This window comes from Lithobates pipiens, unplaced genomic scaffold (genome assembly GCF_037356315.1).
Source record: "Lithobates pipiens isolate NorthernLeopardFrog02 unplaced genomic scaffold, aLitPip1_a1.2 Scaffold_18, whole genome shotgun sequence".
NCBI lineage: Eukaryota > Metazoa > Chordata > Amphibia > Anura > Ranidae > Lithobates > Lithobates pipiens.
Genome location: NW_027507758.1, coordinates 293695863 through 293720446, shown reverse-complemented (window position 1 = coordinate 293720446; position 24584 = coordinate 293695863). Strand labels below are relative to the sequence as shown.

The window sequence follows — 24584 nt, the reverse complement described above, 5'->3', positions numbered from 1 at the left end:
TCATAATTGTGATTCTCTGATATGTGTATTACATTACCCCCTTGCCAGTCCTCACACTGACACTAGCTCACGTGGTAAAATGCTGCTAGTGTCAATGAGCCTAAAGTGTATCTATAGCTCAAACAATTTTCAGTAGAAAAAGGGTAGAAATCCTTTAGGTTTTACAGTTATCCAGCACTCTGGTAAAAAAGGTGACACCAGGACAGGAAGTGAGGGGAAATCTCTCAGACAGGAAGTGAGGGAAAATCTGCAATAGGGAAACAGAGAACAATAAAAAAATAAAATCCGACAGGGGCTATAGCCTTCCTCTACATAAAAAGTCCCAATACACTTCTCTTCTTCAGTGATTTGATGAATGTGAGGTCCTTTGCTGGTGCCAGCATCTTCTACCCAGTTTATCTTGGGTGTCAGTTCTTCAGCCATTTGGACTAACTGGGTACAGGGATGACATAACTCCTGAGCATGTGAAGGAGTTCAGTCAACAGGCACCATGCCCAGCTTAGTCTACACTCTACAGAAGCCTGGGAAAGGTAGGTTTATTTTTTTGGAGAAGAGACATAGCATATCCCTTCTGCAACAAATAGTTGCCTGCTCTTGTGATTTTCATATTTGATGTTAGTTATGCCTTTATAAAAGTATTAACTTCTGTCTTTGTCCCTTTTGGAGGGTTTCCCTCACTTCCTGTCTATAAAAATGTGTCCGCAGGACAGGAAGTGAGGGTAAATCACTCTAAGGCAGGCCATACATTATACTTTTTTTATTTTTTTACCAGTGAATTAAACAAAAGAAAAAGTGCTGATTCTCCCATCCACACATTGGGGTGGATTGGGGGCAATCCTCCCAAATTAACCATTGTATTCTGGCAGCGGGGAACCTTTCCTGCCATCAGAACACTAATGCCGCATACACACGACCAGACTTTGACAGCACAAGTCCGACGGAACGAATCCGTTGGACAATTCGACCGTGTGTGGGCTTCATCGGACCTTTGCTGTCTAAAAATCAGACGGAATTTAGATTTAGAACATGTTTCAAATCTTTCCAACGGACTTGAGTCCGGTCAAAGAATCCGTTCGTCTGTATGCTAGTCTGACGGACAAAAACTGACGCTAGGGCAGCTATTGGCTACTGGCTATGAACTTCCTTATACTAGTCCGGTCATTACGGTTGAATCTGCCAGACTTTGGTGTGATTGTGTGCAGACAAGTCCGATTCAACGGAAGTCCGTCAAAAAGTCCAACGGAATTCAGTCCATCAAAAAGTCTGGTCGGGTTCAAGTGCATTTGGAAGTGCAGTCTCTGTAAATCTGAGGGGAAGATCTGAAACGAGTGGAAGCTTTGCTGATTTTATCATCCAATCATGTGCAAGCTAAAATGCTGTTTTTTTTATATTTTCCTTACATGTCCCCCTCAGATCTACAGCGACTGCACTTCCAATGCACTTGTAGTGCAAAGTGGATTTGCCTTTAGTATATAACCCCCAATGTGTTGCTGGCTATAGCTAACAGCACTGAGTGTTCGGGGAAAAAACAGAAAGGGGGCTGACACAGCAGTTGATCGATAGATTGGCTTCTGAACAACAAGGGTCTCTTTACATGGATCTAAATTCACCTGGTCCCTGACGAACTGGAAGAATTTCAATTCTTGTATGGATGGCTTAAAGTCATATTATGACCGTTTTCACACAGAGCAAGTTTTCAGGCATTTTAGTGCTAAAACTAGTTCCTGTAAAGTGCCTGAAAACTGCTTCCCATTCTCTGCAATGAATGCTTTCACACCCGGGTGGTGTGCTTATGAGATGTTAGAAAAAGTCCTGCAAGCAGCATCTTAGGGATGGTTTGGGAGCCCTGTATACAGTGCCCACAAAACGCTCCTGCCCATTGCAATGAATGGGCAGTGCTTCCAAAGAGCCTGAAAATCGCCCCGCTGGAGGCCTAATAATGGCGCAAAAGTGCCGCTTAAACAGCAGTAACACCCTGAAAATGAGTGGTGCTTTACCACAAACAGGGCCACGGTCCTAGTGTGAAAGGGGTCTAAAGGCTGGATTCCTTTTAATTAAAATAATAAATATGTCATAGTGATAGCTACACACAGAAGTTTTTTTTTACCTTACTGCATACAATGTAGTAAGGTAAAAAAACCTTCAGCTTTTACATACATTGTGCGATTTTGCCCATGATTCCGGAATCATGCGATTCTGCCCGTGATTCCATAATCGCAGCAAAACACGGGCACGTTTGCAATGCCATTATTTCTTAGCGGCACCCCTAACACAGTACAATTTTGCATGATTTTCAAGCGAAAAAAAACACGCTAAAATTGTGGCAAAATCACAGCACCAGATTTGGCACATGAGCTTCTTTGGCGTGTTTTTGGAGATAAGGGAGGGAGCTCAGGGAGGCCCATTCAAATGAATGGTACCATTCTAAAAACACACCACAAAAAAATGCACTGCAGCAGGGGTCGCTGCAATATGCTCAGGTGTGGATGGAGCCTAAGGGTGGATTCACACCTATGCAGTTTTAGTGCTTTTTGCATTTTGCAGATTTGCTCTACAGAACGTGTTCCATAGGAAATCATGTTAAATGGACTGTAGTGAAAATCTGCAAAATGCAAAAAGCACTAAAACTGCATAGGTGTGAATCCAGCCTTAGGCTATGTTCACATCGGTGCAAAAATGCACGCATTCCTGCAATGCACAAAGGGCGCAGTCCATTGCTGATGCATGGCATCGCCATTAAAATGGTTGTAAACCCTTACATATTCCCACTGAAGGGACAATCCTTAGGTGATACACAGAGTTTAAAAGAATCCTCATACATAAGTTTTACTTGTCTGTCTGCAGCACTCTCTTCTCTACATCAGATCAAAGTGCTGAATTTATAAAGCTTGTCTGAGAGTTCAGGAAATAGTTGGCGGAGAGCTGAAATTACAGGGCGCAGAGCTGATTGGAGGCAAGGAACACACCTCCCCTTCACACAGCTCACAGGAACAGGATTGAGGCTGTCAATCAGCTGAAGCTTCCTCCCCTGTCACCATTTTTCTCTTGGTGTCAGGAAAACTTGTCAGAAGTGACTCATGTTGAAAGCAGAAGACAGAAATGACACGTAGCTTAGGTTCACATTGGAGTGATTTGGCTTGTCAAATCGCATGCCAAATCGGTGGCAATTGCACCGTCTTAATTGGTGTGACGCTTCATTTGCAGCGCTGCTCGATTCCCAAAAGCAGTTTCTGTACTATTTTTGGGGTGCGATTTGCATTGACATCTGTGGAGCAACCCGCACAGATGTCTCTGAAATGGCTCCTGAAGTTGGACTGACATGCAGGAATGAAGTTGTGCGAGTTCAGCTGACCTCGCACAATTTCATTCCCGCTGTCAGTGTGAACCTGGGCTAAATGCTTTTAATGGAGACAAGTACACACTATAGAGGGATATGCTTTGTCCATATTTTATGTCAGAAGTTTACAACCACTTTAATTCCTTAATGCACATGCGTCAAACACAAGGCCCGCGGGCCGAATTCGGCCCTCCAGGCCATTTCATGTGGCCCTCACACCTCTCCTGCCGCTGCAGCAACCCCCTTGTTTCTGCCCCCACCACGCCTCAGCAGTTGGCAGCAGAGAGGAGGACAGAACTCCTCTGCCAGATCCTGTGCTTCTCGGTTCAGCTGTGGAGAGGCTCATCTCTGCCCCCTGTCTTAGCATTTGGAAACAGAGGGGAGGAAACAGAGGGGAGTCATCCTACAAATCCTGCACCTCTCTTTGCAGCTGCAGCACCCCGTCGTCTCCATCTCAGCTGGTCTCGTCATTCAGCAGACTCAAGCCCTCCTTTGGTCCTCCTCCAGATCCTGCACTTTCTGATTCCCAGCTTATTCTCAGCAGCTGCATAAGGTAAGCGGGGGTGCATTGTGATGTAAGGGAGGGTGGGGCACTCTTGACTACTGATGTAGGGATGTGCTTTGGACATCTAATCTTACAGATAGGACACAACCAGCCCTTTGAGGGCAACCATAATACTGATGTGGCCTGCGATGAAATTGAGTTTGACAACCCTGTAAGGCTTAATGGGTTCCCCATGCATCTTGCGGGTTCGTGTTTGCCAAGACGCACAGTAACAAAGTACCGCGTGTTCTGGTGTGGAGCTATTTTTACCACTTACCGACTGGCTCCTGTATATATACGTCGCCAGTTTAAAGATGGATATCTCGGTAATGGCAGCAGCTGCTGCCACAACGAGGTATCCATCTTTTGAGCCGGCGGTCGTGTTTACGATAATGGTGGTCTCTGTGGTGGATTCGCCATGAGATCACCGTTATTGGCGGCAGGAGAGGGGCCACCCCTCCTCCTGCCGCTCTCCTGCGCCCTCCGCCACTTACTGGAGCCGTCTTGGCTGGGTATGGAGACGAGTGAGGGGAATCCATCTCCATACTATAGCAGGGCAGAAGCAACCTCAAAACATCACTTCCGCCCATACCTCTTAAAGGGACCTTTTTCTGTTGTCATTCTTTCAAATGACAACATTTTTTTTTTTTTTTTTGCATTTTAGTCCAAATATGAGATCTGAGGACTTTTTGACCCCAGATCTCATATTTAAGAGGACCTGTCATGCGTTTTTCTATTACAAGGGATGTTTACATTCGTTGTACTAGGAATAAAAGTAACCCAATTAAAAAAAAAAACGTGTAAAAATAAATCAAATCAAATCAAATAAATAAGAAAAAAAATACATTTTTTAAAATGCTCCCTCCCGAAGAGCTCGTGCGCAGAAGCACCTGCATATGAAAATGGTGGTCAAACCACACATGTGAGGTATCGCCGCGATCGGTAGAGCGGGAGCAATAATTCTAGGTCTAGACCTTCTCTGTAACTCAAAACGTGCAACCTGTAGAACTTTTTAAATGTTGCCTATGAAGATTTTTAAGAGTAAAAGTTTGACGTCATTTCACGAGCGGGCGCAATTTTGAAGCGTGACATGTTGGGTATCAATTTACTCGGCGTAAGATTATCTTTCACAAAATAAAAATTGGGCTAACTTTACTATTATCTTATTTTTTTATTCAAAAATGTGAATTTTTTCCCAAAGAAGTGCGCTTGTAAGATCGCTGCGCAAATACGGTGTGACAAAAAGTATTACAATGACCGCCATAGTTTCAAAACAGCCGGAGAGCCGAGGTTCCCTACCAGGGTGTTAGAAAAAAAATTTCTAGCAAAAAAAATTGTTTTTAACTTGTAAACACTGAGTCTGAAAAAGAGGCTTGGTCTTTAAGTGGTTAAAAGGGTCAGGGGGTTTGTTTTGCGTGGTTGTCACCCATCTGGTAGCCCCTGAAATGAGTGGGCTGCCCTAAACACGACATGCACAAATGTGCCTGCAATCGGTTTGAATGGAGCCTAAAGGTGGCCCAGATAACAGTAAAACCTGGCAGGGGTTCTTAATCCCTCTATACTTCATCCAAAACTAAACAAAAAAAATAAAAATCTCTAGACATCTTTGATCCTAAGCTCTCCCCTGCCTCCATATCCCCCCATAGATGTGTGATGTGGGGTGCCTTGTATATACTTACACTGCAGCTCTCCTCTCACTTTCCTGTATAGCACAGCACTGATTTGTGTACAGCGTCTCCATGGCTACAGCCACGCCTCTCTTCCACTAATCACATGACAAGCTCTGTGACACATGTCATTGGACTTGTTTTTATCCTAGTGATCATATACTGTATACAGTGATCGGAGTACCCGGGAAGAGTCCAGTATAGATACAATAATACTAGATGGGTGATAAATAGGAGGGCGTACATGTGATTGGATACTTTTTGTCTACAGTCAGCTCCCGTACATCACGTGACACATGTCATGTGCTAAACACGGAACTACTCTCTAGCCACTGTGAGCGATATTGTGACTACTGCACAGAGAGTGTATGGGATCGGGGACCGGGGAGTGTGATGTCAGCTTGTAGCAGGTGAGTGATCTCATTCATCTGTGATATAGAACAAGGATCAGAGCACAGCAAACATTCTACTGGGGGATCCTATTCCAGTAGCTGCTCCCTCTTATTCTGGTGTAGATGATCTGTATAAATGAAAAGGTTTGAATGTTGCACTTAAATCGTAACATATACATAGCTCCCAACTGTCCCTGATTTCGAGTTAAAATATTTACCTCCCAACTTTGCATTTACAGTTGCCATTAAAGATGAGCTCCTGCGTGTTCGCACACTCCACGTGCAGAGCCCGCCAGGAAGTCGGCGCAGCGCTGCGCTAATCACAGGCAGTGAGACATTTCCCCGACATGCGGCTACAGAGATCGGGAAATGTCTCACTGCCTGTGATTAGTGCAGCACTGCGCCGACTTCCTGACGGGTTCTGCACGTGGATCATGCGAACATGCCAGAGCTCATCCTAGTTGCCATTCTGCCAGTGTGGTCTCAGTAACCTCGCAATTGTCCGGCTTGGGAATTTTTCACGTTTAAAAGAGAAGTATGGCAATCATTTATTTATTTTTTAATCATACATACCTAGCTGGATGCTGCATCGGTCCCCCACCGGCTCTAACACTGAGAACCGAGTGATCAAACACCCCCGGTCGCTCTGTCCTCACAGCTCCCTCAGCAGAGAGCTGGTGGCTGTCAGTCCCCTCTGCTCTCACTAGAGCACTTAGCTGTGGAGGGGGTGGGATTGTCTGGCTCAGGCTCTCAGTGGCTCACTGAGAGACTTAGCCAGGTGCCGGTCCAGGCATGTGAGCAGATCCAGACCATATGGTCACAATCTTGGCAAATCTGGACCGGCTCTGTGGAGTCTGCTGACAGCGGGCTTCGGCTCACTGTCAGCTAAAAAAGGGGCACAAGAGGAATGCTGAATGAACTGCACTCCTTTGATCCATAGAAATACAGCTATTAAGAAGCACAGCCAAAACCTGTAAAAGTTGGTAGCCAAAGCCCTGAAGAAAGGGGAGTCTATTACCCTGAAACGCATTGGCTTGATACACTTGTTGTTACTATCAATAAACCTATTTTAGTCTACCTTCAAATTTGTATGCCTTTGGAAACCAGGCTCATTCTCCCCCTACTTTTTCTAGTCTACGTGTGGGAACGACAATAAAGTCGGACCAAAGAGGCAGCAGCCCATACACCAAAAGGGGATGCCGCATTTATCCTACATTGGGCCCAGTCTATTGGAGCAGCTCTCCCCACTCACCCATCCATGACTAGTAGCTGACATAGTCTGTCCAGCGTATCTCATGCACAAATGAAACAGTTTTCTCCTGCACACACTGCCTGCCTTCATGCTCTACATACTTCTCTCCCAAAACATATTGCCCTCTATCATACACTCTTCGCTAAACTATGGCACATGCTGCCTATCATCATACCACCCATACTCCTATGCATATAGGCCCAGCTGTCATACTCTCGAAGCTCTTTGTTTTCACATGCGCCCATTGTCATACCCTACCCTTCCCTGCCCCTACTGCCCACTGTTATACCCTCCACATTTTATACTTTGCATATACAGTGCCTTGAAAAAGTATCCGTACCCCTTGACATTTTCCACATTTTGTCATGTTACAACCAAAAATGTAAATGTATTTTATTGAGATTCTATGTGTTAGACTGACACAAAGTTGCACATAATTGTGAAGTGGAAGGAAAATGATAAATGGATTTAAAAAAATTTTTTTTGCCCCTTCCATTTTTCTTTCTATCCTGACAAGTGCTCCAGTCCCTACTGCAGAGAAACACTTCCATACTTTACTGTAGGAATGGTGTTATTTGGATAATGAGCTGTATTGGATTTCCACCAGACATATCGTTTGGTATTGAGGTCAAATAGTTCAATTTCAGTCTCATCTGACCATAACACCCTTTTCTATGTTGCCTCGATCTTCAAGGTGCGTTTTGACAAAGCTCAGTCTTGACTGCATGTGGCCTTTCTTAAGGAGTGGCTTTTTTCTTGCAACCCTGCAATTTGTATTATTGTTGTCACATGCTCACAATGACCACTCTTTGTGTTGCTGTAGTCCTCTTGGTAGCCTCTCTGACCAGTTTCCTCCTGCCTCTTTCATCCAGTTTGGAGTGACGTTCTGATCCATGGAGGAGCTGTGTTGTACCAAATACCTTCCACTTCTTAATAGACTTCATTGTGCTTCTAGGCATTGATAAAGCCTTTGATTTTTTTTCAAATCTCCTGACTTGTGCCCATCCACAACTTTATCCCAGAGATCATTTGACAGTGCCTTGCCACCCATAGTTGATTGTTTGCTTCAGTTGCACTACTGGGATATTTATTGTCTGCAATCATACCCTCCACACTCCTCCCTTGAAGATGCTGCCATACTATTCACACCCCTTGTCTGCATTTACTGCCCAGTGTTGTATCCTTCACATTTCTCCCTGTATGTTGCTGCTTGCTATTATACCCTCCATGTTCCTCTCCTGCAGTTACTGCCCACTGTCACACCCTCTATACTAGTTCTCTGCACTTATTGCCTGCTGTCATATCTGCCCCATCCCTCGCCTGCACTTACTGTTTTCTGTCATATGCTCCAAACTTTTTCCCTGTATCTACTGCCTGCCGTCATTCCCATACTCCATACTCCATACTCCTCCAATTCTTCAACACACTGTTTGCGGTCATTCCCTTCATACTCCTCCTGTGCATAAAGGTCCGGCGGTCACACTCCATATTCCTACTGTGCATATACTTCCAGCTGTCATACCCTCCATACTCCTCCTGTGCATATACATCCAGCTGTCATACCCATTACACTCCTTTCCTGCACCTACTGCCTGCTGTCATACCCTCCACATTACCACTGTGCATATACAGTGGATATAAAAAGTCTACACACCCCTGTTAAAATGTCAGGTTTCTGTGATGTAAAAAACGAGACAAAGATAAATAATTTCAGAACTTTTTCCACCTTTTAATGTGACCTATAAAATGTACAACTCAATTGAAAAACAAACTGAAATATTTTAGGGTGAGTGAAGTAAAAATTAAAAAAGTAAATAATGTGGTTGCATAAGTGTGCACACCCTCTTATAGCTGGGGATGTAGCTGTGTTCAGAATGAATCAATCACATGCAAACTCATGTTAAATAAGAGTCAGTACACACCTGCCATCATTTTAAAGTGCCTCTGATTAACCCCAAATAAAGTTGTTTTAGTAGGTCTTTCCTGACATTTTCTTAGTCGCATCCTACAACAAAAGTCATGGTCCGCAGAGAGCTTCTAAAGCATCAGAGGGATCTCACTGTTAAAAGGTATCAGTCAGGAGAAAGGTACAAAATAATTTCCAAGGCATTAAATATACCATGGAAATCAGTGAAGATTACCAGTCATCCTCATCAAGTGGAGAAAATATGGCCCAGCAGTGACATTACCAAGAACTGAACGTTCCTCCAAAATTGATGAAAAAAAACCAAGAAGAAACTGGTCAGGGAGGCTGCCAAGAGGCCTACAGTAACATTAAAGGAGCTGCAGGAATATCTGGCAAGTCCTGGCTGTGTGGTACATGTGACAAAAATCTCCTGTATTCTTCATATATCTGGGCTATGGGGTAGCGTGGCAACATGGAAGCCTTTTCTTCCGAAGATAAACATCCATGCCTGGCTAAATTTTGCAAAAACATATCTGAAGTCTCCCAAAAGTATGTGGGAAAATGTGTTACGGTCTGATGAAACCAAGGTTGAACTTTTTGGACATAATTCCAAAAGATATGTTTGACGCAAAAACAATACGGCACGTCACCAAAAGAACACCATACCCACAGTGAAGCATGGTGGTGACAGCATCATGATTTGGGGCTGTTTTTCTTCAGATAGAACAGGGGCCTTAGTCAAGGTAGAGGGAATTATGAACAGTTTCAAATACCAGTCAATATTTGCACAAACCCTTCAGGCTTCTGCTAGAAAGCTGAACATGAAGAGGAACTTCATCTTTCAAATGACAACCCAAAGCATACATCTAAATCAACAAAAGAATGGCTTTACCAGATGAAGATTAAAGTTTTGGCATGGCCCAGCCAGAGCCCAAACCTGAATCCGATTTGTTGGCTAGCAGGTTCTCACATTTTCCGCCAACAAATGTTTGTTGTCGGACTTTCCGATTATGTGTACACAAGTCTGTCACACAAAAGTCCACGCATGCTCAGAGTCAAGGACAAGCCAGAAGCGCTCGGTCTTGTAAAACTAGCGTTCATAATGGAGGTATCACTTACGTCTTGTATGTCACTACGTTTGTAATTGTTGGCCAACATTTGCGTGACTGTGTGTCTATGTAAGACAAGTTGGAGCCAACACCCTTCGATTTTGTTGGCGGAAAGTCCGATCGTGTGTACGGGGCATTACAAAGGCCTGTTTCACTTGCATGGACAGCTCCTTTGAACGCATGATGTAGGTTCACAGCAATAGATTCTAAATGCAAATACCACACTTAGAATCAACTCCAGACCTTTAACCTGCTTAATTGATGAAAAAATAATGAAGGCGTAGTCTACACCTGTACATGAAACCGCTTTTGATTCAATTATCCAATTACTTTTGGTCCCTTGAAAAAGGGGCGGGGTGGCTATTCTTAAGAGCTGTAATGCCGCGTACACACGACCAGACTTTGAGGGACTAGGTCCGATGGTCTTTCCGACGGACTTTCGGCGGAGTTCCGACGGACTTTCCAAATTAACGGACTTGGCCACACACAATCACACCAAAGTCCGACGGATTTGAACGTGCTGACATACGACCGGACTAGAATAAGGAAGTTCCTAGCCAGTAGCCAATAGCTGCCCTAGCATCGGACTAGCATACACACAAACGTATTTCTCGGTCCGGCGGAGTTCCGGTGGAAAAATTTAAAACATGTTCTATTTCTAAAGTCCGCCGGATTTTTGGCAAGCAAAGGTCCGATAGAGCCCACACACGATCAAATTGTCCGACGGACTCGTTCCGTCTGACCTTTGCTGTCAAAAAGTCCAGTCGTGTGTATGCGGCATAATTTTTAAACCCTACATTCGATTTAGAACTACATACTCTTAAATTAAACCTGAGAGGGTGCACTTTCAGACGATAATTATTATATAACTATATCTTGAAAACTTTTTGGTAAATACCTGAAAATCTAAAATTGTGTCCAACTATATATGGCCCTAACTGTACGTCCAGCGGTCATACCCTTCACACTTCCAGCGTAGATGAAAAGCGTGTATTGAAAAACACAAAATGCACCTGCAATATTCAAACTGCAACCTACATAAGTTTGAATCAGGCCTAAGGCATGGACGACACTAGACCTCAGAAGGTGTGCTGTTGTATCTGGCACCAAGCCTTCAGTATCAGGTTCACTAAGTCCTGTAAGCTGCGAGGTTGGGCCTCCATGGATCAGACTTGTTTTTCCAGCACATCCCACAGATACTAGATTGGATTGGGATCTGCAGAATTTGTAGGTCAAATCGGCACCTCTCCTTCATTGTTGTGTTCCTCAAACCATTCTTGAACCACTTTTGCAGTGTGACAGGGCACATTTTCCTGCCAAAAGAGGCCACTGCCATCAGAGAATATCATTTCTATGAAGGGGTCAGCAGCGGTGTTTTAGGTAGGCGCTACTTGTTAAAGTAACATCCACATGAAAGGCAGGACCTGAGGTTTCCCAGCAGAACATTGTCCAAAGCATCACTCTGCCTCTCCCGGATTGCCTTTTTTTCCATACTGCATCCTGGCGACATCTTCCCCCCCCCCCCCCTTCCCTGGGTAAGCAACGTACACACACCCGGTCATCCACATGATGTAAGAAAAAAATTGCAGGCGCTTTTGGTTGTGGGCACGGGTCAGCATGGGCATCCTGACCTGCCTGCAGCTGCGTCAGGATGTCCATTTTTTTCTGCTTTCAGCACCTCAACTTCAGGGTTAACATGTTTACTTGCTGCCCAATATATCCCATTCACTTTCAGATGCAATTGTAAGGAGATAATCAATGCTATTTACTTAACTTGTCTGTGATCATAAAGTAATGACTGATCGGTGTATATTCCAGGTTTATTATGTATATACTGCTTCAAGGGACAGTATCCTCATTTATCCCCTGTGATGTGAGGTCCGGAATTGTACATTAGAGGTGGGATCCTTATCCATTTATCCCACACATCCTTGATTGCTATCAACTTGTCTCAGCAGGTCTAGTATTGCAGTTGTCAAAGCTGATAACTCCTGAGAGTTTGAAGAATGATTCACAGCGGCTGGAAAAAAAATGCTTTTCCACTTCCTTGTGCTACATAATCTTGCTACTTTTTTCTGATTTGCTTTGGTACATTAGAAATCCTTTGTAAGCTTGCAAAATCAGTCTGATCATGTGGTTTCTATCTGTCCTGAAACACATTTCCACTAAGTTGGTTTATCTAGTAATATAGAGGTATACCGAATTAAAATTTTGGTGCCGAAACTGACAGTTTAAAAAAAATATATAATTGTATTATATTCGACTTTTTAATTAATATCATGAATGCATCCCTTTTTTAAATTCTATGTATGTCTTCACACTGGTCTGTTGCGCTTCCGGTGTTAAAAATCTTGCTTGCTGCATTTTTGGTCAGTTAAAAAAAGACACCAAAAATCCACCTCCCCCTTGAAATGCATTGAAAATGCATCAATAACACACTATGTTAGGTTTTTGAGTCACATGACCTACATTATTGCCACTTTTTTTCTCTATCGGCAAAATGCCGAAAACACAATTTTCAGCCGCCAAGATTGTGGTGCATCTCCAATCTAATATCACCTTTTTGATGGTTTATGGTATGAAAAGTTCAAATGCTGACTCTAGGTCATTGGTTTTAGATGTGACAAATCTTGTAGGCTCTGGAGCTTGCTATAAAACGCAAAGGCATAATTTAGGTCATGAGGATTTGCAATGCAGCACAGCAAAAATGATCTCCATTCAACTGAATGCGGTTGTGGTGCAGTAGTGCAGGGATTAAAATATATGATGATGAAGCAATACTGCGCCTCCTCGCTGCCTGCAAAATGATCTTTGAAGAACAATCTGGAAACGGATCCTCTTCAGAGTGCAAAACTAGTGGAAACTAGCCTTAAAGTGGAGTTCCAGGCTTTTTATGTTTATTAAAAGTCAGCAGCTACAAAACGTGTAGTTGCTGACTTTTAATAAACAGACACTCACCTGTCCCACGGTCCAGCGATGCGGCCGAACAGAGCGTTGCTCCTTTCCCACTCCTCTCCGCTGGTACCTCCATTGCAACTTCGGGCATCTGGCCATGACAGCTTTCGGCTTCACGGCTGGGCACATACGGCGCATGCGCGAGTCGCACTGCGCTCCCGGAGTGGACAGGCGATCTCCTGGGACCTGCCACATTTCCCAGGAGATTGCCTAGAGGGAGGGACCGCCTAAGGCGTAAGGAGGAGTCGCCTTGGCGGTCCCTGGGCAGAAGGAGAAAGTGGGATAGGAAGTCCCCCTCCTAACGACTCCCCCCTCCAATAAAAATGACATGCCAAATGTGGCATGTAAGGGGGCGATGAGTGCTTAAAGCGGATGTTGCATTTTTGGGTGGAACTCCGCTTTAAATGTAGCTGACATCCTAAGGTTTTTAAATATGTCCTTCCTGAGCTAAATTTTTAACTTGCATCCATACCGATTTTGTTCCTTTAACATTTATATAGTATTTAGAAAAATAATTATAATTGGCACTTACTGCATATTTTCATTGTGTAACATATGCAGCATGTACCTGGTAAATATTTTATTTTAAATAAAAGAAACTGAGCCAACTTCACAAAGACCTGCTAAAGTTGTCCAGTAAGATTGCCTATTATCCAAATGGCTTAAAGGGGTTGTAAAGCTTAGTTTTTTATTTTTTAACTAGGTTCCTTTAAGCTAGTGCATTGTAGGTTCACTTACCTTTTCCTCCGATTTCCCTTCTAAATGTTTTTTTTTCTTTGTCTGAATTTCTCACTTCCTCTTTCTCCTCAGTAAACTTCACACCATCATCCGAGCGGTGTTTAGTCAGCCAGAACAGCTTACTGAGGAGGAACAGGAAGTGAGAAATTCAGACAAAGAAAACAAAGAAAAAAACCATAAGAGAAATCGAAGGAAAGGGTAAGTGAACCAACAATGCACTAGCTTAACCACTTGAGATCCACGCTATAGCCAAATGACGGCTACAGCGCGGATCTCCTTTTCCGGGACTACGTCTATTGACGTAGTCCCGTGTACGAGCGGCCTGCACGCCCCCTGAGGGGCGCGCGCAGCGCGCTCTGTGATCGGCGAGTCCGCGAGACTCGCCTGATCACCGATCCGTGCAAGGGGTCGATCCCGACCCCTTATCACGTGATCAGCTGTCAGCCAATGACAGCTGATCAGGTGACATAACGGAGCCGGTAATTGGCTAGTATTCCTCCTCGCGCTGACAGCGCGAGGAGAAAAAAAAAAAGCCGATCACCGGCGGCCGCGATCAGGACATCAGTCCCGATCACGGCCAGCAATGCAAGCGCCCACCTGCCTCCTGCCAGTGCCAACCTGCCCCCTGCAGTGCCACCCTAATAAAAAGTAAGTACCCCCCGTCAGTGCCACCCAGCAGTGCCCATAGTGCCACCCACAGTGCCCACAATCTGCCTCAAAGGTGCTGCACCCCAGTGCCGCCCATCAGTGCCCAGCAGTGCCGCCCATCAGTGCCCAGCAGTGCCACCTATCAGTGCCACCTATCAGTGCCCATCAGTCCCATCTATCAGTGGTACCTATCAGTGCCCATCCGTGCCACCCATCCGTGCCACCCATCCGTGCCATCTTATCTGTGCCCATCTTTGCCCATCAGTGCCGCCTTATCTGTGCCCATCGGTGCCGCCTTATCTGTGCCTATTAGTGCCGCCTTAACTATGCCTATCAGTGCCCACCAGTGCAGCCTATCAGTGCCCACCAATGCAGCCTATCAGTGCCCACCAATGCAGCCTATCAGTGCCGCCTAATCAGCGCACTTCAATGAAGGAGAAAAATTACCCATTTGCAAAATTTTATAACAAACTATTAAAACATGATTTTTTTTTTTTCCATCTTTTTTTGTTTGTTTAGCAAAAAATAAAACTCCGAGCTGTAACTAAATACCACCAAAAGAAAGCTCTATTTGTGGGAAAAAATTATAAAAATGTCATTTGGGTACAGTGTTGTATGCCCGTGCAATTGTCATTCAAAGTGCATCAGCGCTGAAAGCTGAAAATTGGTCTGGGACTGAGGGGGGTTTAAGTGCCCAGTAAGCAAGTGGTTAAAGGAACCTATTTAGAAAATAAAAAATGAACCTTTACAACCCCTTTAAGCGCCCAACATCCGTTGGTACAGTAGAAACTGACTGACATTCGGCCCATGTGTATAAGTACTTGTCCAACGGAAACCGATCTCACCGCCACCTCTTGTCAGATGAGCATGCTTGAAAACCAACAGTCAACCAGCATCCGATCAGTACTCTCAGCCAATGGCTGCAAGCACTGACAGATGTGTTCTGGTGGGAGGGGGTGGGGGGTACAATATCTGCACATCACATCAAGTGATTAACTGCTGTTAGGGACCAGTTTCCGACCCTGGATGCAGAGAGATTTTGTCCAAGGGCAAAAATGTATGTCTACCTGCGGGTAACTACTGGATATGTGGGTACATGTTTACAGCAGCAGACAACCTTGGCTTTTTTCAGCCTGTCACTCAGGTGTACAGGCTGAGCAGGGATTGGCACATCTGATCCCGGGTGCAGGTATTTGCAGTATACTTACTGCACCATGGTCATGTAGGATGTGTGAATGAGACAGAAGACTGGATTTTAGCTAACCTTACTGTGCAACCTGAGCAGGTGCTAGGGGCAACATATGGTGGTAGGCAGTAAAACAGTGTCCTAAGAAGTTTTATGAAATGTTTTAGGAGATTTAAAAAAAATTAAATTATGCAAATAGTGCACTGCCTACCACAGGTGCACCTGGTCAATAAGGCTGGCTTGTATTCAGTCTTATACTGTAGTGAACCCTGCTTTTGAACTTGTACCTATAGATAGGCCTATAATAAGGCTTACCTGTAGGTACAGTGAATATCTCCTAAACATGTGATATTTAGGAGATATTCACATGGGAAGCAGCAGGTGACGTCACCCATGCATGTGTTCTGAAGGGACGGCATACCGTTTTGGTCATCTGGCAGCCTGTTCTGCACTTCTGTGATCTGTTTTTGGCTGACAGCTGGATAAAGGCTGCTACATCACTCAGCAGGTCCAGCCTGGGGAAAGACCCCAACATTTGAGTCGGGATTCACCCAGATCCGTGGACCGGCAGTTGGCTCAGCCTCTCAGAGAGCTGCTAAGTTCCTGAGCCAGCTACCCCTTCCACAGCCCACTGCTCCAGTGAGCATGGGGGGTGGTCTCATAAGAACCCCCCCTTTCCCTCCTCAAGCAAAGATTTCTACTGCACTTCCTCCTTCAAATATTCTCCCCAAAAATTAAACCCCCGTCTCTAAACTTACCCCCAAAGCAAAAATATCAACAAATTCTCCCTTCGTCAAACAAACTCCCTCCCAAAAGCAAATCCCTACCATTAACCATCCCTGTAAACTTCTCTACAAAAAAAAACCCCTTCTCTAAAAGCAAACCCACCTATCTTTCCTTAAACCCCCCCCCCCCTCTCAATCTCCCCCAGGCAGGAATTCTCTCCCCCTCCTTCTCCCAAACAGAAAGTTTATTCCTCTCCACTTGCCAGACCTCAGATTCAGTGCTGTACAGAAGCAGGAAAACGTCTGCAGCCCCAGTCTCCCTTCTGCTGTGTCATATGTACCTCGAGGAGGAATCTAGGAGTTCCCTCGACCATGCGCTGTCAGTTGCAGGTATCCGAGACCTGTTTGGCGGTATATCAAGCATCAGGACTTCACAGGAATTTCATGCCTTTTGGGGGGACCCCTTAATAAACTGTTGGGGATTGGGCACAATAGAAGGGGGACTGGCTGCTGCACTCCGAAACTCTTGGTTGCTTCTACTGTGCTGTTGCCGAAGCTGAGCAGCACAGCTGCAGGGACACTCCCTGGGTATTTTGCCAGGATGCTCTGGGGGGGTTTGATCACCCTGACCCCCCTCTTATCTACGCCCCTGGTTGGAATAAATAACTAGTCAAGAAGGGTCATGACATTATTAGCCGTAGGGTTATGTTCTCTTTGTCTACTGAAATGTTTTAGACACATTAACCACTTCAGCCCTGGAAGATTTGACTGCTGGATGACCGGGCCATTTTTTGCAATTCAGCACTGCGTCGCTTTAACTGACAGTTGGGCGTTTGTGCGACGCTGCACCCAAACAAAATCAACATCTTTTTTTGCACACAAATGGAGCTTTCTTCTGGTGGTCTTTGATCGCCTCTGTGGTTTTTATTTTTTGCGATATAAACAAAAAATGCGACAATTATGAAAAAAAAACAACACAATGTTTTGTACTTTTTGCTATCTATAATATCCCCCTTTTTTTAAAAAAAGCAATTTTTTTCTCAGTTTAGGCCGATATGTTTTCTTCATATTTTTAGTAAAAAAAAAAAAAATCGCAATAAGCGTATATTGATTGGTGTGCGCAAAAGTTATAGCATCTACAAAATACGGGATAGATTTATAGCAATTTTATTATAATTTTTTTTAATAGTAATAGCGGCGAGCTGTGATTTTTATCGGGACTGCAACATTATGGCAGACACTTCGGACACTTTTGACAATTTTTGGGACCATTGGCATTTATATAGCGATCAGTGCTATAAAAATGTCACTGGCAAGGAAGGGGTTAACACTAGGGGACCATCAAGGGGTTAACTGTATTCCCTGTGTATGTGTGTTTCTAACTGTAGAGGGGTATGACCTAGAGGAGATGACAGATCGTGGTTCCTATCTATTAGGAACTTGCGATCTGTCACTCCGAACAGAACAGGGAATTGTGTGTTTACACAAACCCATCCCTATTCTGCCTCTCGTGCCCGCAATCGCTCGTAGCCAGCGGTCATCGCGAGCATCGGCCACGAGCATCGGCACCCCCGCAGTGCAGCGGGCACATGTGCGCCTACTATTTCGATCCCGCGAGCCAACATATAGCTACGACGGCTCGGGGGATCAAACCGACCTGCCGCTGTATAATGACGGCGGCTGGTCAGCAAGCCGTTAAAGTGCGCAGGTCAATTCAACCCCCGTAATATTATCATTGTATATACACTCCGCAGAGACAATTCGAACAACATTATGGCGTTTAGACTAAACACATATACTCATGACCCCCAATAAGAAAAAGTATAACTATTTCTAAGAGAAAGGCGTTGAAGGGTAACTTTGTTTTGGTAAAAATTTTAATTAGTCAATTTGACATAATAAGGTTATTATTATTATTATTTTACAGGATTTATATAGTGCCAGCAGTTTGCACAGCGATTTACAAAATTAACGTAGACTGAACAGTTACAATAAAAATCAATACAAGAGGAATCAGAGGACTCCGCTCATTAAAGCTTGCAATCAAAGAGGGAGGGTCAAGTGATACAAAATAACTGTAATAACCGTGGGGATGAGCTGATGGAGAAAGTAAAAAGACAATTTATTAGTTAGAGGCAGGATAGGCTTTTCTGAAGAGAAGGGTTCTCAGGGATCCCTTAAAGGAGAACAGAGAAAGAGATAGTCAGACATATTTTGATAAAGAGTTCTAGATGATGGGAGAGGCTCGGGAGAAGTCGGGGGGAACAGGAGGTCTTGTGAAGACTGAAGACAGGGTTAAAGCCCCCTTCAGAGGGGTGTTTCGATCAGGTCCACCTCTCAGTTTTTCAGGTGGACCAGATTGGATGGTCCACTCATCCCTATGGATGTCATTTTTGGGACTTTACCTACAGGAAATCCTATAATAAGGCTTACCTGTAGGCAAAAAAAAAATATCTCCTAAACCTGTACGGTTTAAGAGATATTCCCCTCGCAATGCGCCGCTGACTGCAGAGGCGCATGCGCACAGGGGATTCTCGGCTGAAAGCCCGACAGACTCCGGACCCTGCCGGGAAGAAATCTCGATATCGCGGCTCCGGTGACGATATCGTGGCTCCGGCCACTCACAGCGCTAGAGCTGCGATACCCGGAGCTGACATGTTCCCTTGCCGTGGATCGGGCCAGATGTCAGGGCCTCGTTCTAAGGTAAGTATTTCATAATGACCTGGTATGCGGTGCATACCAGCTCATTATGCCTTTTCCTTTGCAGGTGGGAAAAAACAAAAACACATCAGCGGGTTTACAACCGCTTTAAAGTAAATGTTGTCATGCCTAAGTGTCAGCACTGGGGGCTGTATGGAGCATGTACATTCTCATGCTTTGCTCAGAGTCACGCTGTGTCACAGAAGCAGCAGACTTTTTTCCTCTGGCTAGCAGTCAGACCTCCGGTAAGTTTAGAAGGTTTTGCTTCCTCCAGACCCCCCCACCTGAGCTTTTTTTTTTTTTTTTACTTTTTTCCTCTTCAAGAGCCTGAGTATAAGGGAGAACTAAAGACGATCGGCAATGCCGTTTTCTTTCACAGCCCCTACACAGCGGCCCATTCCAGGTCTCCTCCACACCATCCTTCCCTCACTCAGCTGATCCCATCGGATCGGAGGTCCGATAGGGAAAACTCCTTTTTTTTAAAAAAAAAAAAGGATGGTGGGGGTGGGGCTTAGCATGACATTGCCGTCCTCCAATGCGGGAGTGTGTTTTAAAAAAAAGAAAAACTCAGTTTATGCTGGCTGAAAAATTGTCGGAAAGACATAAGAGCAAAGAGGGGGGCCGTGGTGAGGCTGATGACTCCTCTTCTGAGGTGTCAAATGCGGGAGAACCAGCTGTTCTAATCTTAAGACTGATGGTGCAATTTCTTGCTGAATGATGGCTCCACATTTATGTACTCTTAACTGAGTGTTTGGGTTCACTAAAGCCTCCTCAAGCTGTGCATGCCTTTTCCTGTCCATTGCTGGAAAAGCTTTTTTGTATCTGAAAGGATCACCCAGATAAGCTTTTTTTTTTCCCCCTCCTAAAAAGTTTTCACACTTTATCCTATGGTGGAGGAAATTCACTAAGTAGGGTATACCAGCAACTAACCCTGCTATATCCTCTGTGAATAAGTTTGACTAGTCCGGCAGACAATGCTTAAGGATCCAACGGATAAAAAGGTGGAATTCCTATTGGGAAAAAAAACACACTTTTTTTTCTCTGGCAGATTGAGTGTCTCAGCCTGCGCTGACAGTAATTGCTTAATCATTGGGAGACCAGTTTAAACAGACATTCAAGGTTATCCTGCTCAGCAGGCCCAGGAGGCAGCTTTATGTTTGCAATAGATGCTATAGATCCTTCGCTAAGCGCCTTGTAAGAAGCTCCTGGCTAGTCTTCCTTTTTGCGGCCAAACAGCTATTTGGGGATGTTTTGGATAATACAGCCAAAGAAATTCTAGTGGAAAGCACCCCTTTTTGCCATTTAAGAAAAGGAGTAAATGTATTTTCATTTTAAAGCTACTTCTCCTGTGCCAGAGGCATCAGCCTCCAGGCAGTCACGGCGGCTTCCACCGTCAGGTTCAATTGAATAGGGGGAATTCTTCTGCAGTTCTCAATGATCTGGCAGGAAGAGTGTTGAGACGAATGGGGGACTTCCTCAATAGCTCCAGGGTACAAACTGGAGTTCCAAGAGTTCCTGTCTCCTCGTTTTTTCTGATCCAACGTTTCTAAAGATCCAGAGAAAAAGAAAAAGTTATCATGGGGGTCCCCATGTAAGAACAGAGGTTGGGGTTTGATTCAAACCTCTTTTTTTTCACGGTGCCAAATCCGAATGGACATTCTGGATCTCAAAAATCTAAATTCAGTTCCTGAATATAACCAGTGTTTTTTCTTATGGAGTCAATCCAAATCAGTTATCTCCATCCTACAAGGAGGAGACCTTCTGGCGTCAATCGACATCAAAGATGCATACCTCCATATGCCTATTTCCTCACTCACTAGTAATATCTACTTTTCAAGGTGGAAAATCTTCATTTTCAGTGTGTAGCTCTGCTTTCTGGTCCAGCTACTGCACCTTGAGTGTTTACAAAGGTTCTGGCCCCTCTTCTAGCCTGATTAAGGGCCCAAGGTATAACGATTATGGTTTACCTAGTCGATCTGTTCTTCATAGAACAGTCGGTAGCCCGCTTAGACCAAAGTATGGTCACCACATTCAACTACCTGAATATCTAGGTCGGATTCTCAACCTAGGAGAAATCTTCTTTAAAACCATGAAGAAGGCTAAAATACCTGGGTCCGATCATAGGTACACCCAGAAAAGGGTATTCTTACCCCAGGCTAAGATCAGCGCCATAAAGGAACTGATTTAGGTGGTCAAAGCAAGATGAATTTATTCTATTCAACGTTGCATGAGGTGATTGGGAAAGATGGTGGCTTCATTCAAGGCCGTTCCTTATGCTCCGTTTCATTCGGGACTGCTGCAAAACTGTTTCCTATTCGGCTTGGAACAAAGGGTTCAAGCTCTACATTTACTAGAAAACACAACAACTAATGTTGATAGTGATGGACTTTTAATGCATAAACATAGATAAATCTATCTATCTATCTATCTATCTATCTATCTATCTATCTATCTATCTATCTATCTATCTATCTATCTATCTATCTATCTATCTATCTATCTATCTACGTTTATGCCTAAAAAGTCCATCACTATCAACATTAGTTGTTGTGTTTTCTAGGAAATCCAAATATCAGGACGTGGCATGTTTATTTTGCAATGTATCCTCAGGACCACCCTGTGGTAGATACACACCAAATCTAATCAAGCTCTATATTCCTAGTGTGTCTGACTCCAAAGCCTATGGCCACATCACCCTGATAGCAACTGATCTCATCTGATGTTGGAGGCTAAGCAGGGTCAAGCCTGGTTAGTAACAGGATGAGCGACCACCTGGAAAAACCAGGTGCTGTAGGCTGTGTGCGCTGGAGCCTCAGTTTCTGGTTAATATCCAAAAATCCCAAAAGGGAAAATCCTTCCTTCCGTTACCTGGGAAGTGGTAACAACATATGCCAACCTTTCTTATTTAGATTGGGGAACAGTCCTGGAAGAGGAAACTTTCCGAGAGAAGTGGCCCAGATCAGAAATGGCCTCATTAACATTTTAGAAAATTCAGGCAGAGCTCTTGGTCCTGAGGGCCTGAATGTTCAGTTTACGGTATTGTCCTGCCAGGATTCAATCCGACAATGCCACAGCAATGGCCTATATTAATCACCAAGGGGACACAGAAGTTGTGCAGCCCAGAGAAAGGTGAATCATATCCTGTCTTGGGCAGAAAACAATGTACTTTGCCTATCGGCAGTCTTCATTCTAGGAATAGAAAATTGGCATTCGGACTTCTTGAGTCACTAGCAGTTGTTCCTGGGGAGAATGGGTTCTTTCACCCCAATATCTTCTGTCAATATGTTAAAAATGGGGTATCTCAGACATAGATCTGTTTGCATCCAGGTTCAACAAAGAAATCGACACCTTTGTGCCAAGAACAAAGGATCCGCTAGCATGTGGAACAGATGCCTTGCTATTCCCGTGGAATTGGTTTCTCACTGATTTATGCATTCCCTCCTATTCTGCCTACATCCACGACTTCTTCGCAGGATCCAGCGGGAAGGGAAGTCGTTGATTCTTGTGGCCCCCAGCGGGGCCCAGGAAATCTTGGTATGCAGAGATCGTAAAGATGTCTGTAGTGGACCCATGGACCCTACATTCATGGCCAGACCTTCTCTCGCAAGGTCTGGAGTTCCATCCTACTTTACAAAAGCTAAATTTAACGGTCTGGCTATTGAGGCCCACACTCTGAAGCGTGGGCTGCCAGGTTCAGTAGTTTCTACCTTGGTTAATGCAAGGGAGCCGGCCTCCATAATTATATATTATGGAGTCTGGGAAACATATGTCTCCTGGTGTGAAGTCCCCGTGCAGAGCCCACCAGGAAGTCGGCACTGCGCTGCGCTAATCACAGGTAGTGAGACATTGTCCCAGTGTGCTGCTGCAGAAATTGGGCAATGTCTCTCTGCCTGTGATTAGCGCAGCGCAGTGCCGACTTCCTGGTGGGCTCTGCACGTGGACTGTGCGAACATGCCGAAGATCATCCTTATTGACCAATAAAGAAATTAGCCTAATGCCCCGTACACACGATCAGACTTTCTGACAACAAAACTGTGGAATTTTGTTTGAAAGTTGTTGGCTCCAACTTGTCTTGCATACACACGGTCACACAAATAGAGGTCGACCGATATATCGGCCGATACTTGCCGTTTTTTTAATTAATCAGCATCGGCCCATTGTGCTGATAAAAAAGGCTGATTTAAAACCTCAGCAGGACCTGCAAATGACTTCTGTAATAAAAGTCAATTCAATTTGCCTGAAGTCTTCCTCTGGAGAAGTTACTTGTGTCTCCTATCTGGGCAGCCTGCCAAGTCTGAGAGGAACCAAAGAGATACAATATTTCTTCTTATCAATGAACTGAACTCTGTGTGTAGGAGTTCTCAGTTTAACCATTTAAAGTGGCGTTCCACAGAAAAAAAAAAAAAAAATCATTAAAATTCCAAAAAAAAAAAACATTTGGATTCTTTTTTTTTAACTCACCTCCTGTTGCTAGGGGGTCCCTCGTAGTCTGCTTCCTTCAGTGCCTGAGCCCTTCTCAGCTCTGCCCCCTCCCTCTTGTCAGTCATCTGGGACACGTGACAGGTCCCAGATGACTGCGCGGCCAATCACGGCACGCAGCACCACTCGCACATGCGCTTTGAAGCCACAGACGGGTGCCCACAGTTAGAATGCCGGCGCCACCGAGCAGAGGGGGGAACGAGCGGGGCTTCGTTCCCCTGCATCACTGGACCCTGGGACAGGTAAGTGTCCGATTTTATTAAAAGTCAACAGCTGCAGTATTTGTAGCTGCTGACTTTTATTTTTATTTTTTTAAAGGGGAATTCCTCTTTAAAGACTAAATCTTTTCTGACACTTATTGCTTATAAGTAAAAATCCAATATTTTCTGCTATAAAATCACTTAGAACCCCCAAACATTATATATTTGTTTTGACAGAGATCCTAGGGAATAAAATATCGGTTGTTGCAATATTTTATTTCACACGGCATTTGCGCAGAGGTCTTTCAAACGCAATTTTTTGGAAAAAATTATGAATTAAAAAACGAAAACAGTAGTTAGCCCTTTTTTTTTCTGTCCAAAAGTTTTGATTACCTCTTTTTGTGTATTTAATATTTAAGATATAGATTTTTTTTTTTAAATCTAAATTATACATACAAGTGAACTGATTGGAGGTTTGTTTATTTCTTTCTCTTCCCCACCTTTCTCTCCCCACCTTCTCCCACCTTTCTCTCCCCACCTCTCTCTCCCTCCCTCCCTCTCCCCCTCTCCCCCTCTCTCTCTCCCCCCTCTCTCTCTCCCCCCTCTCTCTCTCCCCCCTCTCTCTCTCCCCCCCCTCTCTCCCCCCCCCTCTCTCCCCCCCTCTCTCCCCCCTCTCTCTCTCCCCCCTCTCTCTTCTCCCCCCCTCTCTCTCTTCCCCCTCCTCTCTCTTCCCCCCTCTCTCTCTT

The 24584-nt window shown here is 44.5% G+C and overlaps 2 protein-coding genes and 1 pseudogene across 5 annotated transcripts in view; 2 read left to right on the top strand and 1 right to left on the bottom strand.

Annotated features, from left to right (window-relative positions):
- The window catches only part of AK9 (adenylate kinase 9), a 160781-nt gene extending 155078 nt beyond the window's left edge, over positions 1-5703 (bottom strand). For 2 of the 3 annotated variants that reach the window (XM_077487133.1, XM_077487134.1), the window contains exon 1: positions 5561-5703. The gene's annotated coding sequence lies outside the window, so the exon portion shown is untranslated. The remainder of the gene's footprint in view (positions 1-5560) is intronic. The other variant, XM_077487132.1, reaches the window with a different exon arrangement.
- A 104-nt stretch (positions 5704-5807) lies between these two features.
- Positions 5808-24584, top strand: part of FIG4 (FIG4 phosphoinositide 5-phosphatase) — a 407091-nt gene continuing 388314 nt past the window's right edge. The window contains exons 1-2 of one of the 2 annotated variants that reach the window (XM_077487137.1): positions 5808-5958; positions 13973-14098. The gene's annotated coding sequence lies outside the window, so the exon portion shown is untranslated. The remainder of the gene's footprint in view (positions 5959-13972; positions 14099-24584) is intronic. The other variant, XM_077487135.1, reaches the window with a different exon arrangement.
- On the top strand, positions 21838-21956 carry LOC143990836 (5S ribosomal RNA; annotated as a pseudogene).